Below are 17469 nucleotides of genomic sequence, written 5' to 3' on the forward strand. Positions count from 1 at the left end.
AACAAGCCTCTCGCCCCACAAAGGAACTAACTAGCAAAAAGACAGAGGACCCCAAGATTTGGGCCAGAACACAGGGAGGAGCCAAACCCAGGACAGAGCCTGTTGTAGAAAGAACCCGATTTCAAATCTGAGAAGAGTTCAGATCCCTCTATTACTTGCTACCCTAGGTGACCTTAGACAAGTCACTCTATTTTCTGGACTTCAGGCTTGTCATCTGTAGAAAGGGAGGGGGGAGGATTGAGAGTTGGTCTGGGTGATCTTGAAGTTTTTTTCCAGCTCTCAATCCTATGAAATGGATGCTTGCTACACCCATAGAGCGCCTCCAAAAGGAAAGTGTGCCCCATCCATAGCCAGGCTAGCCAGGCCTGCCTGTCTGTGGACTGAGGGAGAGACAAGGTGACCCCCAGCTTGGTCCTGAGAAAAGGAACAGGAACGGGAATTTCTCATTGATACTGAGATTACAAGGCATAGATTAGGACTCTGGGTATGGAGTCTGGCCTGGGAATTCAAGGGCTCTTAGCCTATTGAATTACATCCTTTTGATATAGCTGTACTTAGCTGAGTGTGAGTTCTTTCCTGGGATAGAGTATAAGCTCCCCAGTGGCAAGACTTTTTTCCATTGTATCTCCAGAGCATGTGGCCTGCTACAATGTTTTGCCCGCTTGAATGTGCTATCAGCCAGCAGCAGAAACAGAAGATTCACTGCATTAGCAATAAGAAGGGGCAGCTAGGGGGCACCATAGTGCATAGGGCTCCAGGCCTGGAGTCAGGAAGACCCATCTTCCTGGGTTCAAATCTGGCTCAAACACTTAGTAGCTGTGTGACCCTGGGCAAGTCACTTCATCCTGTTTGCCTCAGTTTCCTCACCTGTCAAATGAACTGGAGAAGGAAGTGGCAAACCACTCCAGTATCTCTGCCAAGAAAACACCAAAATGGGATCACGGAGAGTCAGACACAACTGAACGATGACAGTCTGGCTGGGAAGGGGATCTAGGCAGGCTAGCCTGGTGCTGCGCTCCGTTTTCTAGGTTCGTATTATTGGAGGGCACATTTCCCTTTAATTTCACTAATTTTTGCTGTTCCTCAAACGTGGCACTCTGAGCATTTGCACTGGGCATTCCCCAGGCTTGGAATGTGTTCCCTCCTCATTTTACCTCCTGGCTTGCCTGGCTTCCTTCAAGGCTCAGCTAAAGTCCAGAAGCCTTACCCAGTCCTTAATCTTAGTGTCTTCCCTCCGAGACTACTCTCAACAGAATGTTTATACATACTCATTTGCCTGCTCTCTCTCCCATTTAGATTGTAGGGCAGGAACTGTCTTTTGTCTCTTTTTATATCTCCAGAGCTTAGGACAGTGCTCAGTACACAGTAGAAGCTTAATAAGTGCTTGTTGACTGATTGGGATGTACAGAAGGGGGGGGGTCTGGAAGATGCATTTGTGGGTTTCAGTAGTGATCTCATTAACTAAGCATTCATTACAGGCTTACTAGGTGCTGGGCATCCATGAGGATGCAAAAGTGAAATGTTTCTTGCCTTCAAGGAGTTTACATTCTATCAGTGGAGACAAATACACATGCACATATATGTGCAATATGTGATACATATGTTATACTTACATGTAAATATAAATATAAGTGTATATAATACACTGACATAATATGGTAATATATTATATAGATTAATATAGAAGTATATAGAAGTATATATAAATATAGAGTGCAGGTAGTAAGAAGACAAGGCCACTGACAAGCTAATAGTTTTGGAGGGGTGGAGGGGAAGTCTTTGGGAGGGGGAGGATCTAGAAAGGCGTCATGTAAGAGGTGCCTCTGAGAGAAAGGAAGGATTGCAGGGTGTTTGGAGGAAAAGCTGTGTCCTGTTTATCCAAGGGTGGGGGGTGTCTGACTGACTAAATTAAATGAACCCAGGGTGTGGAGATGCGACATCTTCACTGAAACTGGAATTGCCTGGGAACCAGTTTGAGGAAAAAAACTGCTTGTATTTCTCAACTGTTTAATGTTATTATTATTCGTGAGCTGCCAAACACCTTCCTTAAAACAGCCTCTTGAGGTTGGTACTGTAAGAGTGTCACCATTTTACAGCTGAGGAAACTGAGGCTGAAGACTTCATCTCTGGCCTGGGGTCAAACAACTGCTTTTAAAATGCAAGTTCTTTGAGGGCATGGGTTGTTTTGTCTCGTTGTATCCATTTCTTGTATTAGGACAGGATTCAAAGGTACTGATACTTTAGTCTGACGTTCAGCTGGGTGGTCTGGTGGATAGAGTGCTGGGCCTGGAGTCAGGAAGACCTGAGTTTGAATCTAGCCTTAGCTGGGAATCCTTCCCGGCTGGGTGACTCTGGGCAAGTCCCTGAACCCCGATCTGTCTCAGTTTCCTCATCTGTAAAATGGGAATACTTCCTTCTCCTAGGTCCCAGGATTGTTGTGAGGACCAAATGCCATTCTGTTGGTAAAGAGCTCGGAAGAGGCACTCTGAATTCTTGTTTCCTTCCTCTCCCTTCCATTCCTCCCGATTCTTGGTCTAGTCCCATTTATATGGGGTACAATTATCCCATTCATTTCATAGCACTTTCGTCCCCACAGACCTTTGAGAGGTAGGCAGGGAAGGAATGTTTCCCTCCATTTCACAGATAAGAAAACTGAGGATCAGAGGAGTTAAGCGACATACTTGCCCAGGGTCCCACAGGGAGTGTGTGGCCAGCCTGGGGCGCGATCACCCTCCGGCCTAGACTACTATCGGGGAGCTTTCACTGCACTGAGGAGTGGCCTTCGTTGGCTCAGGAGAAGCCCACTTATTGATTTTCCTTTTAAGGTTAGCGAGGGAACGGAGCTCCAGGAGGTGAGCCTGACTGTTACTCATAGAGGCGGCCAGAGCTCTCTCCGAGCTGGCTCTGGGCGCTGGGGAAGCTTTCTCCAAGATCGCCCGTGGGCTCTCAGAAGGGCTGCCTGAGCTCTGGGCTGGCCGCGGTTGCACAAGCCTGGGTTTTCCTTCTCCCCGCCCAGCTCGGGCCCTCTCAGGGGACTCCTGGGCTCAGAGCGTTTGAGAAACCCTTCCTAGACCCGGGTGCGAGTGAGAGTGGAAAAAGGGCTTTCCCTCTAGAATTTTCCGATCAGGTTCCCGGCGGAAGGAAGAGCTGGCCGTACAGGTACGGGATGGGGATTAGGGATGGGGCTGGGTCAGAGGGGGCAGGGGCAGGGACGAAGGCTGGGGTTGGGGTAGGGGCAGGGGCTGGGGCAGGGGGCTTGGGCAGGGGCTGGGGCTGGGTCTGGGATTAGGTTCTGGGGGATGGTCTGGGTCGGGGGATGGATCTAGGTCTGGGGCCGGATCTAGGTCTGGGACCAGGGCAGGGACTGGGGCTTGGGCAGTGGCTGGGAGCTGAGTCAGGGTTGGGGGGCTAGAGCCGGGGTCTGGGGGCAAGGCCTGGGTAGGGGAGGGATCTGGGGCTGGATCTGGGGTAGGGGTTGGGGTTGGGCAGGGATCTGGTGCTGGACCTAGGTTAGGTTCTGGGGGAGGGTCGGGCAGGGATCTAGGTCTGGGGCCAGGGCAGGGGCTGGGGCTTGGGCAGTGTCTGGGAGCTGGGTCAGGGTCTGGGGGCAGGAGCAGGGACGAAGGCTGGGGCTGGGTCAGGGGGCTGGAGCAGCGGCTGGGGCTGGGCAGGGATCTGGTGCTGGACCTGGTTTAGGTTCTGAGGGAGGGTCTAGGGCAGGGGAGGGATCTAGGCCTGGGGCCAGGGCAGGGGCTGGGGCTTGGGCAGTGTCTGGGAGCTGGGTCAGGGTCTGGGGGCAGGAGCAGGGACGAAGGCTGGGGCTGGGTCAGGGGGCTGGAGCAGCGGCTGGGGCTGGGCAGGGATCTGGTGCTGGACCTGGTTTAGGTTCTGAGGGAGGGTCTAGGGCAGGGGAGGGATCTAGGCCTGGGGCCAGGGCAGGGGCTGGGGCTTGGGCAGTGCGTGGAATCTGGGTCAGGGTCTGGGGGCGAGAGCTGGATAGGGGAGCGATCTGGGGCTGGATCTGGGGTAGGGTCTGGGGCTGGGATTGGGGTAGCCGCAGGGGCTGGGCAGGGGCTGGGCAGGGGCTGGAGCAGGAGCAGCGTCAGTCACAGGCTGCAGCCCAGTCTGACTGTCCCCCTCCCCCCCCCCAAGGCTCTGGGAGGCCTCCCCACATCCGCAACGTGTCGTTGGACAGCTCTGCTCTGTGCGGCGGCTGCGTGGGAGCCCACAGACCCTCCCAGCGCGTCCGCCCGCTTGCCTGCCTGCCTGCCAGTCTGTGTGCTCGGCCCCGCACTGAGGAAACCAGGAGCCGTAAGTGAGGGGAGCCAGGCTCCCTCTTCTGTCGCAGAGAGGGGTGGGAGGGTGGGACTGCCTGGGCCGGGGAGGATCTGCTTTCTTCCAGATGTGCCCGCCCTGCCCAGCTGTGCTCCTTACCTGCGGGCGGGGCCCAGGGCGAGGTCCCTGGCATTGGTGCGGACCAGCCTGGTGTCCACTCTAAGGGGGAGCTTCATGTTCTCGAGATATTTCCCTGGGGAGGAGGTAAAATATAATCGGAATATACCGAGTCACGGTGCTCTTACTCAGCAGACCTTCCCGGGAAGACCGTGGGCACCTAAGGACTTTCTGCCATTCGGGAGTGTGGAAGGATGGGCTTGATTAAAGGAAGCTTCTGGGCGGGAAGGATCTGGCTCCAGACTTTTAACGTCTCTGAGGTGGGGGTGCTCCCAGCTGCCTTATCCTCTGGAAAGTGTCAGATCAGGGCCTGAGATGGGCTGGTCAGAGGATCACAGAGCGTCCGAGCTTCCAGGCATCATGCATTCCAGCTTCATTTTTACAGACAGGGAAACTGAGGCCCAGAAGGGGGAAAGGGAGTGAGTGCTTGCTATATAGCCTACTATGTGCCAGGCCCGGTTCTAAGCGTTTTACAAATATGATCTCATTTGACCCTCACAACAACCCGGGGAGGTAGGTGCTATCCTTATCCCCATTCAACACTTGAGGAAAATGAGACAAAGATTAAGTGACTTGCCCAGGGTCACACAGCTAGTAAGTGTCTGAGGCAGGATTTGAACTGGGGTCTTCCTGACTCCAGGCCTGGGGCTCAGAGACGATGCAGGAATTAAAGTCACTTAGAAAGCCTTCACCAAACACTTACTGTGTGTAAGACATCTCCCCCAGTGCTGGGGGTGCAAAGACAAAAGTGAAACAAGGATGGGGGGAGAAAGAAGACAAAGACCTGAGTTAGAATTCTGCCTCAGACACTTGCTAGCTGTGTGACCCTGGGCAAGTCACTTAAACTCTCCGGTGTCTCAGTTTCCACATCTGTAAAGTAGGGATAACTAAAGCAGAGGTACTGTGGCAATCAAATTAATATGTAATTGGTTGTTAATTATTGATGATTAATTGTAATTAATATGTGATAGCAAAGCTATATATAAATGCTATTCCATTTCTTATTTGCCTCTATTTTTAACATTCCTTTTTAACAATTTTGAGTTCCGGATTCTCTCCCTGCCTCTGGCGCCTCCCCACCCAGTGAGAAGGCAAACAATATGACAGGTGATGTCATGCAAAGCATATTTCCGTATTTAGCTGCTTTATCTTAATGAGCTTGCATGCCAAAGGGGAGACAACATGTTTGTGTGAAATACATATACACACACATACCTGTAAAACACATGAGACCCCAAGCAGAGGAACAAAGTGGCTTTGGGTGGGGATGCCATGATCTTTGGAGGCAAGGATGGGCATCTACTTAGGGCAGCCCCAAACCCAGCCTGCTTTCAGATCCGTTGTCACAGGATCCCAGATTGAGAAGTTGGAAGGCACCCTCTTGGTCATCTAATTCAATTCCCTCACTCTGCAGTCATAGTGACTGGGCCCAGATGTGTGGCATCTTCCCCAAGGTCCCAGAGGAGGTATTGGGTGGGGGGGCTGGCAAGCTCAACCGCTGCCCTCTGCAGGAGATCTTTCCAGTCTCTTCCATATCGGCCTCCCTTGAACCTTCCGTCCTAGGCTTAGCCCACTTCTGCTATCCCCACTGTGTGGCGTACAGTGTAACCTGCTGTGTTTATTTCTATATGAATAGCCTCTTTCAGTAGATTTGCACTCCTAAATGCTTGTGGATTGGTTATTGACAGGAAATCTCAGCTACACAGAGCAGGTCAGACCCCAGCAAGGTCAAGCAGCGAATGGAGCTCTGGGTGGGCAAATTTCAGGTCTTCTGACACCTAGCTCTTTTGTGTAAATCCAGCCATTTCCAAGAAAACTCATTTAGAGCTAACATTTTTTTTTGAGAACGTGTGCACAAAGCCTTATTTTCTTCAAGGAAAGTAAATGGAATTGTAGATTTAGTACAGTTTCTAAAATGGTTGTTCAGTCTTGTCTCAGAGGAGAGAAGATGAAGTCACATACTCTCCTCTTTTTGGCAGAGGTGGGAGACTATTGGTTTGAAATGGTGTATACGTTGCCATTATCCTTTGGCTTTTTTCTTGTCATAGGGAGGGTTGTATGGGAAGGGGAAGGATATCAGGAAATATTTGGTGTAAAAAACAACAGCAAGGCTTCAATAAAATAAAAAAAAATTACGGCTCTTCTAAAGAAAATTTATAAATAACGTTCAGTGGTTGACAACACTCTCAACTTCACCATTTTTTGAAGTAGATTGTAGAAGGGAGAAGCTTTGTCAGTGATTGACAGCCCTCTTCACTTGGCAGCAGTCTGATCCCGGAGCTCTAAGTTTGTGCTGGGGAGAGGGTAGGAAGGATGATGCTTGGTATGGTTGAAAGAGCACTGGACTTCAGGAGTCAGGAAAGCTTCAATTTAAATCCTGTCTCACAATCACTAGTTGTGCCACCATTGACAAGTCAGTTACCCTTTCTGAGACTCAGTTTCCTCATCTGGTAAGTGGAATAATGTCTCTGATAGCATCTACCTTTGGAGCCTTCCAGAGTAATTTTTTATGTATGAGGTAAACATTGTAAACTCTGCCCAGGGCAAGTAAGAACCATTGGGGGTAAGGGGGAGAGCAAAGGATGATGGCGAGATAAGGACTCTGCAACATCTGGAAGGGGGGATTCCTAGGGTGGGATTGAGAGGAGTTTCTACCATGATGCTTTGGAGAGAGCAGGCCCTGGAGGCAGGAAGATTGAGCTGCCCTGTGGGCTTCTGTTCCACACTGGCCAGGTGAGGCTGGAGGAGTTCACAGCATCTCCTTCTGGCTCACCAGATGCCTCATGGGGGCTGGGCTGGGGGGACCAGATGACCTCTGAGGGACAAGATTCGATAATCTCAGGGGAAGATGGTGACTCCCTCAGGCTCCCACGGCTAATAAACATCCTGGGCACGATTCAAACCTGGGAAAGGAGCACTCAGTGCCTGAGATGTTCCAGTCTGCAAACACCCATGACAAGACCAGGCACGGGTCTCCCTTGGCAAACACTCGCCCTGACCCAAGTCTAGAGTCTCAGGCTAGAAAGAGCCCCGGGTGTTTGGGAGCATGTCCAGATTGGAGAGCAGGCCCAGGTCACCAGGAGCAAAACCACAACAAAATAACCCAGTCACAAGGACAAACTGCGACCAGCTGTGCAAGAAAATACTTGCAGCTGGCAGCTGTGGAGGTAACAAGGAGCCCAAGGCTAGTGTGCACAGCCACCACAGCCTCAGCCTCCAGGTCTGCTCAATGGCCTTGCTCATTGAGCTCTCAGCCTGAGCCATGGCCTTACTCATTCAGCTCTCAGCCTGAGCCATGGCCTTGCTCATTGAGCTCTCAGACTCAGCCTCAGCCTCCAGGTCTGCTCAATGGCCTTGCTCATTCAGCTTTCAGCCTCAGCCTCCAGGTCTGCTCAATGGCTTGCTCATTCATCTCTCAGCCTCAGCCCCAGCCTCAGCCTCCAGGTCTGCTCAATGGCCTTGCTCATTCAGCTCTCAGCCTCAGCCTCCAGGTCTGCTCAATGGCTTGCTCATTCATCTCTCAGCCCCAGCCTCAGCCTATAGGTCTGCTCAGTGGCCTTGCTCATTCAGCTCTCTCATTTCTTCTGCCCTGTCTCTTGCACGCCGAGGGCAGTTAGCCTTTCCCAGGGCTTCGCACATCTCTCTGTTGATTATGAACAAAAAATGGAAGGGATCAATGGGGGGAACAAGCAGGTTGTAGCACATCCACGGCAAAGAATTAATTCCATTGTTGTTCCTCGAAGCACTGTTTCTCTTTTGTCTTTATATTGCTAGTATAGTGCCCAGCACACAGCAGGTGCTTAATAAATGCTGATTGATTGATTGACAAAGGATGTTTTTATAGAAATGTATGAAAAAGTTGGGAAGATCACATAAGGAGCAGGGGTTACCTATGCCCGTAGTGGGTGCTCAATAAAATGCTGCTTGATTGGTTGACGATGGCTGCGCCCCACTGGTGTCCTGTGGATGGGAGGAGGAATTTGGGAAGGCTTCCGGCTCAACTTGGGCAAAGACATGACTCCCCAGGCTGGGGAGGCTTCCATGGGCTGCAGTCTGCATTGTTGAGGGGAGTACCTACAACTGTGAAATCAGGAATCCATCGAATATTGGAGTGGGTATTAATTCATGGCTTTAAAAATGTGTTTCTTGATAGTACATGTATAACCTATATCAGATTGCTTGCTGTGCTGGGGAGGGGGAAGGGATGGGAGAGAGGGAGAAAATTTGGAATTCAAAATCTTACAAAAATGAATGTTGAAAACTTGTAATTGGAAAAAAATAGAATATTATTAAGAGCAAAAAATGTTCTTAAAATACGTGTTTGTACTGTCTGGATGTTTGGGCAGCTAAACTAGGCTATTTTTAATTATTTGGGGGAGCAAAAGACGATTGATAACTGACATTTATCCAACTTTGTCATCTATATCTCATTTTTGTGGAATACAGTCCAGGTTAAGTGACTTGCACAGGGTCACACAACTAGTAAGTGTCTCAGGTCCTCCTGACTCCAGGCTGACTCTCTCTACTGCACTACCTAGCTACATCTTCTCAGGAAGATCCGCATAGCTGGCCTCTGGGCTTCATAGAGCAGGTTTGTCTCACCCCCTTTACAAGTGGGAACACTATGGCCTAATGGTTTCTCCACAGTCCCAGAGTTGTCGAGACTTGAACTCAGCCATCTTTCTCCAAGGCCGAGGCTCTTCTGATTTACCCCAAGACCTATTTGCTGATGAGTTTCCTAATGGAGGTTTAGCGGCGACTAGGAGAGCTTGCCAGGTCTGGTTATTTCAGGCTCCTCCAACCTGTGATATTGTGCCATGGGTCCAAGGTCTGAAATGTCAGAACTCAGAAATGGGTGGGAGGTGAGGAGGTCCTGGGAAAACTGGCTCCTGCCACCCCAACTCACATGAGACTCATTTGTATAATTTACAGTGGGAAACAGACAAGCCGGGCAGACGGGATGTTTTTACTGACCAGTTTGCGTATTTGATTCCCAGGAGGGAACGGCTTTTGAGAACCTGAATTAGGATGAGAAGGCTGCTTCGGAAATAAGGAGGGAAGGCCCCTCAAGGTGTGAGACTCAGGGAATCTCTTTATTCAGCCTAGGGCCCTGCTTGTCTATTGAAGGGTGTAGAGCTGCCTTGTCCTTGTGTGCTTTGTATATTGAAGGGACACCAAAAGTGGGTGTGTTCCCATCAGAGAACAACGCTGACATCCTCCTTTCTCTAGGCCCTTGCCCTTCTGCTGGTCTGTGCTCTCTTAACACAGAACCGATTCATTTTTTTTAATGCTTTGGAAGTTTATTTCATTAGTTGACCTTTAGGTTACCTGTTGCCCAAAAACCAACCCCGCATAGGGAGGTACTTTAATCTTATCTTGTGGGGGGGGGGAACCCTCTGCCTTGAGGCCACCTGTGGCCCTTTAGGTCCTCAAGTGTGGTCCTTTGATTTCGTTCTGGGCAGTTTGGCCTCAGGTTCCCCGCCCCTGTGTCTCAAACACTGACCGCTCCTATTTTTTGTCACAACCTTTCCAATGGGTCAAAACCTCAGAATTGTTTTGATTTGCATTTCTGTAATTACAATGATTTGGAGCAGTATTTTGTATTTTTTTTTAACAGTTTATAATTCTTCTTTTGAGAACTTTTAAAAAATATCCTCTCATTTGTTGATTGATTCTTTTGACTACTTATCTATCTACTGGGAATTAGCTCTTGGAGTGAATTCCTAGTATCTTGGAAACATAAACAAAAGTAAGTGATGATTATTTTAAGGATGGAGCCTGGACTCTGGGGCAGAGGCAACTGGTGGTACAGTGGATAGAGCTCTGGGCCTGGAGTCAGGAAGACCTGAGTTCAACTGTGGCCTCAGATACTTCCAAGCTGTATGATCCTGGGCAAGTCACTTAACCTGTCTGTCTTGGTTTCCTCATCTAATGAAATCTTTGTAAAAAGTGCTTAATGCAGTGCCTGGACCATAGCAGCCACTATATAAGTACTTATTCCCTTCTTCCTCCCCCATGAGAACATTTTCCCTCACACTTTTTATAGTGTCAGATTGTGGGTGTGCTGAAAGATCAGACTGTGGCTGGGTAATATAGCATGTATCATCAGGCTGGGTTGATATGTTGGTTAATTTGGCTAAAATGCCTTTTCTAAAAAAAACAAAAACTTTTTTTTTTACAGGAGATAACTTGCTGGGTGTGTAAGGGATACATTAAAAATGAAGGTGTTGTGAAAAACAAAATACAATAATAATTCATGGGAAAACAACAACTTTCCCTATTTAAAATTAAATTTCATTTGTTTATATTTAAATTTTTTTATTTTTGTTTCCAATCTAGTTCCCCTTTTGGGGAGGATTGGTCTTTAAAACTACTTCTCACTTCTTCACATTTCTCACTTGATTAATTACATCTTGCTTTGCCTGAATCGGGGCCAGCCAATCACACAGTTCCTGGCAGGTTCCTCTTTCCTGTGGTGAATGGCATCTTTCAGGATGACTGTTTCCTATATTCATCGAGTCGTAGAGCTGAAAGAATTCTCAGAGACCACTGAGACCCCCTCTTTCTCTCCCCTCCCCCGCAATTGTTTTATTGATGAGGAAGTCGAAGCTCAGGAAGGTTGCTATTCTACGCAATATCTAGCTTGCCATACATACAGCTTGTTAGCAGCCCAACTGGGGCTGGAACTCAGGTCTGCCGCCTCCCTGCTCTTTGCTGTGAGCAGAGGCCACAAAGCTCAATGGCCCCCTTGCTACTTTCTGTATGATGGAACACACTATGCAAGAGAGGTTTTTTGGTGTTGTGCCTTTTCTAGTTCCTCTCTAGTCCTTCTCTCTTGTGGTGGTGTGAGGTGTAAGACCGTAGTCTAAACCTAATTTCTGCCTGACTCCTTTGCATTTTCCTCAGCAATACCCCAGCACTGGATTTCTTTCTCAATCTTCCATACAGACTCGGTCAGGAGCCCCTCCCTCCCTCCTGGATATTTCCACTTGGCATATCTTCCTTAGTAAGCCCCCAACTGAACTCCTCTTCCTTCTGTTGGCTGCTCAAAACTGGTTCCGCCTTCCACTTATTTCTGTCTGTGACACATTCTTTCCTTCATCCTGGCTGGAAACCCAGGATTCATGTTTAATTCTTTCCTTTTTTATGTTTTTCTGCACTCGAGCAGTTTCCGTGTCTTGGATCCTAGATCGAGAGAGAGAAGGTGTCTTATGGGCCGTCTAGCCCCAGTCCACTCATTCTGTAGGTCAGGCAGCTGTGTCCAACGGAGGTGAATTGGCTTTCCCAAAATGATTGAACCCAGGTTCTCGACTTTCTCAAATTTTCTCCTATTTCTTTGTTTCATTCCATTCTCACTTACCTTGTTCCAGCTTCTCTGATTTCTTGCCTAGATTAGTGCTGGAGTCTCTTTTTCTTGTCTCATTTCCCTGCCTTCTCTAATCCATCTGGCTCATTATTTGCAGATTAATCTCCCGAAAATACATTTTTGTTTTGCAGAAAACACCCCCCAGATTCCTATGTCTGCAGGACAAAGTCTAAACTCAGTGAATGCAGGGTTCAGGTATTGCCACCATAAGCTACCTTCCCTCCCCCCATGTGAGTGGTCATGGAATGGTATGGCCTTGGAGGACTTGGGTTTGAATCTTGTCCTGGCGCCTTCTCACCCGTGTGAGCTCAGGACAGTCATTTAACCTCCTATTTAAAGTGAGGGGTTTGGCTTCTGACGCTGCTATCAACTCTAAACGGTGATCTAAACCCTCCATGGGACTGACTGTGAGTCTTTGGTTCCCTGTTTCCTTCTCTCTTCCAGTTCAATCAGGCCCAATTCAAACCCCACCCCCAAGGGAATCATAGCAGTAACCTGTATAGGTCACCATTATATATAGCCCACTTTAAGGTTCACAAAACATTTCCTTAGTGTTAGATGGTGCCAATCTTACTAATTCCATTTACATAGGAGAAAATGGAGGCACCCATGCTGGCCTCCAAATCAGATAGCTTGCACAAATGTTGGGGGTGGGGTCAGAATTTGAACTCAGGTCCTCTGATTCCAAGCTGAGTGTGTTTTCTGTCACCCCATGCTGACTCTCTTCCTTAGCACACAGGCAGCGTGGATAATCGATGGGGTACAGGATTTGGCATCGGTGAGAACAGATTTCAGATCTTACCCGAGAATCTTGGTAGCTCTGCGACTCTGGGCAAAAGCACTTAGCGCCGTCTTTGGCATACAGTAGGTGCTATGTAAATGCTAGTTATTATTACTTTTACTTAACCAGTGTTGGCTTCAGTTTCTTCATATAGAAAATGGAAGGGTGGACTGTAGGTGTCTTTTAAGTATTCCTTCTAACTCTAAATCTAGGATCCGATGATCAAGTTAGACTTAGAAGTCATCAGTGCTTTTACAGATGAATGAATGAATGTGTGTGTGTGAGTAAAGCATTTATTAAATGCTTGCTGTATACAAAGCACTTTGCTAAGCCTTGGAAATAACAAATAGAAAAAAAGCAAGACAGTCCCTGCTCTCAAGGAGCACACATTCCACAGAGTCAAGACATATAAACAATAGCTTTACTATCTATTATTAAGAACATAAGACCTCACAGAAGGAGGTGCCTGGTAACCCAAAGGCTTAACTGCAGGGAGACAATATTTGTTAAGTGCTTAGCACCCTGCCTGGCACGCAGTAGGCATTTAATAAATACTTGTTCCTTTTCTTCCTTCCCCTCTACACCCCCATGCAGATCAAGTGATTAGGAGGAGGAACAGAAAGAGCTGGCCGTACTTTGTTTAGCTAGTTCCCTATTGCTCTGTCCCCAAAGCTTTTCTTCCTTTGCTAGCTTGTTTTTAGTTTTTGTTCTTTGATAATTATTATCAATTAATTAAATTAATTAATTGGTAATTATTAATGATGAATAATAAGGGCATGAATTAGGTGGCCCCCATGATGCTCTTGAAGATCTCACCCCGGGAGCCACCTGAGGTCATCTTCAAGGGCACCAGAGCGGCCATCTGTCTTCTTCCCTCTACTCATGCAAGAGAAAATGTGTGTGTGTGTGTGTGTGTGTGTGTGTGTGTGTGTGTGATATCTAGATAGAACTATGACAGAAAAACTAGGGGCATCAATAAATTGAAAAGTCTTCATGACAATAATCGAGATTCCCACACCTTGGAGACCTCTGACTCCAGCCTACTATTTCTCTTCTACACCCTCATCCCCCAATTCTGTAATCTTATAGAAGAGGAGACTAAAGGCTGGAGAGGTTCAATGATTCCCCCAGGACAGAGAGATAACAAGTGTCAGAGGCAGGATTTGAACCCAGATCCCCTCACACCAGATCTTGTTTTTTCTCCCACACCATGGTCACCACCCTAGGCCATGCCACTGTCTTCTCTCACCTGGGCCACTGTCATGGCCTCTTAACTGGTCGCCCTCCTTCCAGTTTGGCTTTCTCTTCCAGGCTAAAACAGTTGCCTCTAAGTTTGATCATGTTCCTCCAAGGGTTTTTGCTCTGAGGTTCATAGAGTTCCAAAGAATCCAAGAATTTAGATGGGGAAAAAATTGCCTATTCATTTCAGTTTAATTGTTTTCCGTCATAATACTGTGTATTTTGTGCATTTAAAAATATTATTCTGAGATGTCCAGAGACTTCCCAAGGGGTCCACGACACAGAAAAGTAAAGAATTCCTCTCTTTTTCCCTTACTCAAAAGCCTTCCATGATTCCCCATTATCTAGAGCAGGGGTTTTCAAACTGTTTTTGTTCATGGTACATAGGGGTCCAGTCACAGTGACTAAGATGGCAGCCAAGCAAGTCTCTCTGGTGTGCCTCTGCCCTTCCTTTCCTCCCCCAGGACTCAGTGCAGGGGCAGCAGCTCTCATCATGGTAGGTTGAGCAGCTCTTGTGACTTTCTAGGTGCCTAAGCTGGGGACAATGGGCATCTGCTGGGTGGCAGCGGTGGCAGAATGGAGAAGTTGCTGCCCGTGGGGAGAAGTTTCTAGGCAAACACACACCTGGAGGACCCTTGGCTCAGAGGATAAAATAGAAACTCCTGACCCTGGCATTTCACGGCTCTCCAAACTTTGCCTCTGGCAGACATTTCTCCAGCTTTATTTCCTGTTCCTTCCCTTCAATGTGGCCTTATGTTCTGGGCAAATGAGAAGGCTGCTGTACCCAGAATGTCTCCTTCTCCTTCTGTCCCCTCCTGATGCCAGACATTTGAACCCTCTGCTGCCCTTTTCTGGAAGGGGCCCTGAAGAAATAACTCCTGTCCTTCCAAGACCCGCGTCTGAGGCCCCCTGCTCCCCTCGTCCCTCCATCCCTCGTCCCCTGCTCCCCCAGCTCAAGAGTCTCCCTCTTTCCCTTTCTCCTGACTCTATTTAACTGTGCCTCAATGCTTTGGTCAGCCTAGCTGGTAACACGATTACCTGTGTTTATGTTTCTTCCCATTACTATTTATATTTGTGTCTTCAGTACATAGCACAGTACTTGGCACACAGTAAGTGCCTAATAAATGCTTTTTCATTCATTCATTTATTCCTTGGTAAACTATAAGCTCTAGGGGCAAAGCCTAGGTCATAGTTCATATATGTATCCCCATTGCTTTGTAAACTGTAGGTGCTTAATAAATATTGTTAAATGTGGGAATTTTTACATTTTTGCCTTTTCAGAGTTAGTTCATGCTTAGTGACCCAGCTAGGTAGCAAGAATATGGAAACTGGGCAGCTGGTGATCGGAACCCAGGGATGAACATTTGAGGGCGGTTCTCTTACTTTATTGGGTCTCTTTATGATCCGCTTGGATGAACAGCGTTTTCACACTGAAGGCCCTTCCATGTCCCTCTGCAGCTGGTTAGGAAATCACATGAATGAGATGTGCTTTAAGACATCAGCATTCGCGGTCAGTCAACAAGCGCTTATTAAGTGCTTCCTGTATGCTGGGGCTATCTTATCTTTTAGTTATGCCGATATTTGTTATATTTTTCATCAATGCCTTTTAATTTTTTCTGCCATTAAATCCTCCCATGTGACAAAGAAAAACAGTTCAGTAAAATGGACCGACAGAACCGTGAGGGTGTGTGATTCCTTACCCCTAGACCCCCACCTCTACTGAGAGGAGAGAAAGGGGCTTCGGTAGCTGTTCCTTGAGACCAAGAGTGGTCTTTGCTGTCGATATCTCCTGGTGTCATTTTTCTTTTCTGTTTCTGTGGCTCTGGTGTGACTTGTTTCTGGGTTCACTTGGCATCTATCTGTGTGCATTTTCCTGATTCTCTGAAATGCTCGTATGCATCATTTCCAGACGTGATAATTGATGGGACTGGAGGAGAGGTAACATCCTTTGGGATTCTGTGGCCCTGAGGCTGGAGGGGTGGGGGCCTGGAGCAGAGAAAAGCCAGGCCACAAGATGGTTGACAGGGCAGATTTCTCCAGGTGGGGGAGGCTCCAGTCTGGTTGAACTGGTTCCAGGAATTCCATGCTGAGGGCTTTAGAATCTAACCGCTAGGATCTCTCTCCCCTTACCATCCCTTCCCTTCCCTCCCCCTTCTTCCCCTTCCCTTCCTTCCCCCTCCTGCCCCTTCCCCTTTTCTCCCCTCCTCTTCCCTGCCCTTCCTCCCCCCTTCCTCCCTCCCCTTTCTTCCCCTTCCCTTCCTTCCCCCTCCTGCCCCTTCCCCTTTTCTCCCCTCCTCTTCCTTCCCCTTTCCTCCCTCTCCTTTTCTTCCCTCCCCTTTCCTCCTCATCACTTCTCTCCCCTCCCCTCCTCTTTTCTCCGTTCCCCTCCCCTTTCCTTCCCCCTTTGTTTAATCCAAAAGACATTTGATTAAATCGAATAGCAAGCTAATACATAAAAAATTTCCCCCCAGACACAGAAGCATATTATTCCCCAGTTATCCTGTCTCAGTGGGGAAGGCACCCACCGGGCGTAGCCCACGAGTAGAGGACACAGATGTCCAGAGCACTCAGGGCAGCTCCTGCCTCCAATGTTGCCAAGCAGTAGGTGCCCCTGGGCCCACTCTTGGGTGAGCTGACTCAAGGCCATGGCATATGAGGGACCTTAGAGGTTACTGAGAACAACCTCCTCACTTTACAGATAGGAAAATTGCTACCTATAGTCATATCCCCTGGATTCTAAGGGATGATCCAGCCCAGATCGGATTTGGAAGTGGTCTGAGGTCACTGACGGTTCCTCTCTTTTCCTCCTGAAGTCCCCTCCCCCAAATAAAAGTCCTGTTGTCTCTTCTTGCCTCTTGGATGCCCAAGGGTCCTCTGTTGCACTGAATTCCTGCAGGGATTGCCTCATCAGTGAATGCTCCTTGCTCTCAACGCTTGGTGGTTCTGTGCCCTCTGGTTGGGCCCTCTGAGCTTCCACTTCATCTAAGGAGTGGATTCGTGCCAAGTGAAGGCGTCCTGGTGCTTCTTGTGATTGTAACAATCAGGAAAGCCTGTCCTTCATTCTTTGTGCCTTTCTTTAATTGTGGGGCCATGGGGGTGTCATTTGCATGAACCGTTGGCCAAAGCCTCCATCATGTGGCTTCATTAAGGACATACATAGATATTCAGAGATACCCCCTCACCCTAAGCCCAACCCCAATGCCCCCCTTTACAACCAAGAAAAGCAGTTAAACCAAACCAACTGCCAGTGACCACATCTCCCAGTTGCTGCAACATTCTGCCCCCACAAGGACCTCCCGCCCCACCCCCCACACTGGTTTAGTTAGTGAGCCCGGGGCTTTGGAAATCCTGGTTGTTGCTTATATTTAGTCTGGCTGGGCCAGCCCCCTCTTTCCCACTTCCCATTCTGAAGGGTTGCTTTTGTCCTTCAAAGCATTTGATGTGGAAATCATTTGAAGCTGGGGGCCTTCTAAAGCATTCAACAATTCAGCCAAGCCATATTGAGGGTCTGCTCTGTGTGAGGTACAAAGAGGAGCTTCCATTCCATTGGGTGAGGGGTAGGGAGTGCAGCCGGCAATGATATTGCAGAATAAAAACAGAGATGATACATTTGCATTTTCCCTGGACTTTT

General features: G+C 48.4%; 1 protein-coding gene across 2 annotated transcripts in view; it reads left to right on the top strand.

Moving 5' to 3' along the window:
* Nucleotides 1-2941: 2941 nt before the first annotated feature.
* SNX10 (sorting nexin 10) overlaps nucleotides 2942-17469 on the top strand; it is a 63449-nt gene continuing 48921 nt past the window's right edge. The window contains exons 1-2 of one of the 2 annotated variants that reach the window (XM_036761598.1): nucleotides 2942-3159; nucleotides 4153-4311. The gene's annotated coding sequence lies outside the window, so the exon portion shown is untranslated. The remainder of the gene's footprint in view (nucleotides 3160-4152; nucleotides 4312-17469) is intronic. The other variant, XM_036761594.1, reaches the window with a different exon arrangement.

This window comes from Trichosurus vulpecula, chromosome 5 (assembly GCF_011100635.1).
Source record: "Trichosurus vulpecula isolate mTriVul1 chromosome 5, mTriVul1.pri, whole genome shotgun sequence".
Classification (NCBI taxonomy): domain Eukaryota; kingdom Metazoa; phylum Chordata; class Mammalia; order Diprotodontia; family Phalangeridae; genus Trichosurus; species Trichosurus vulpecula.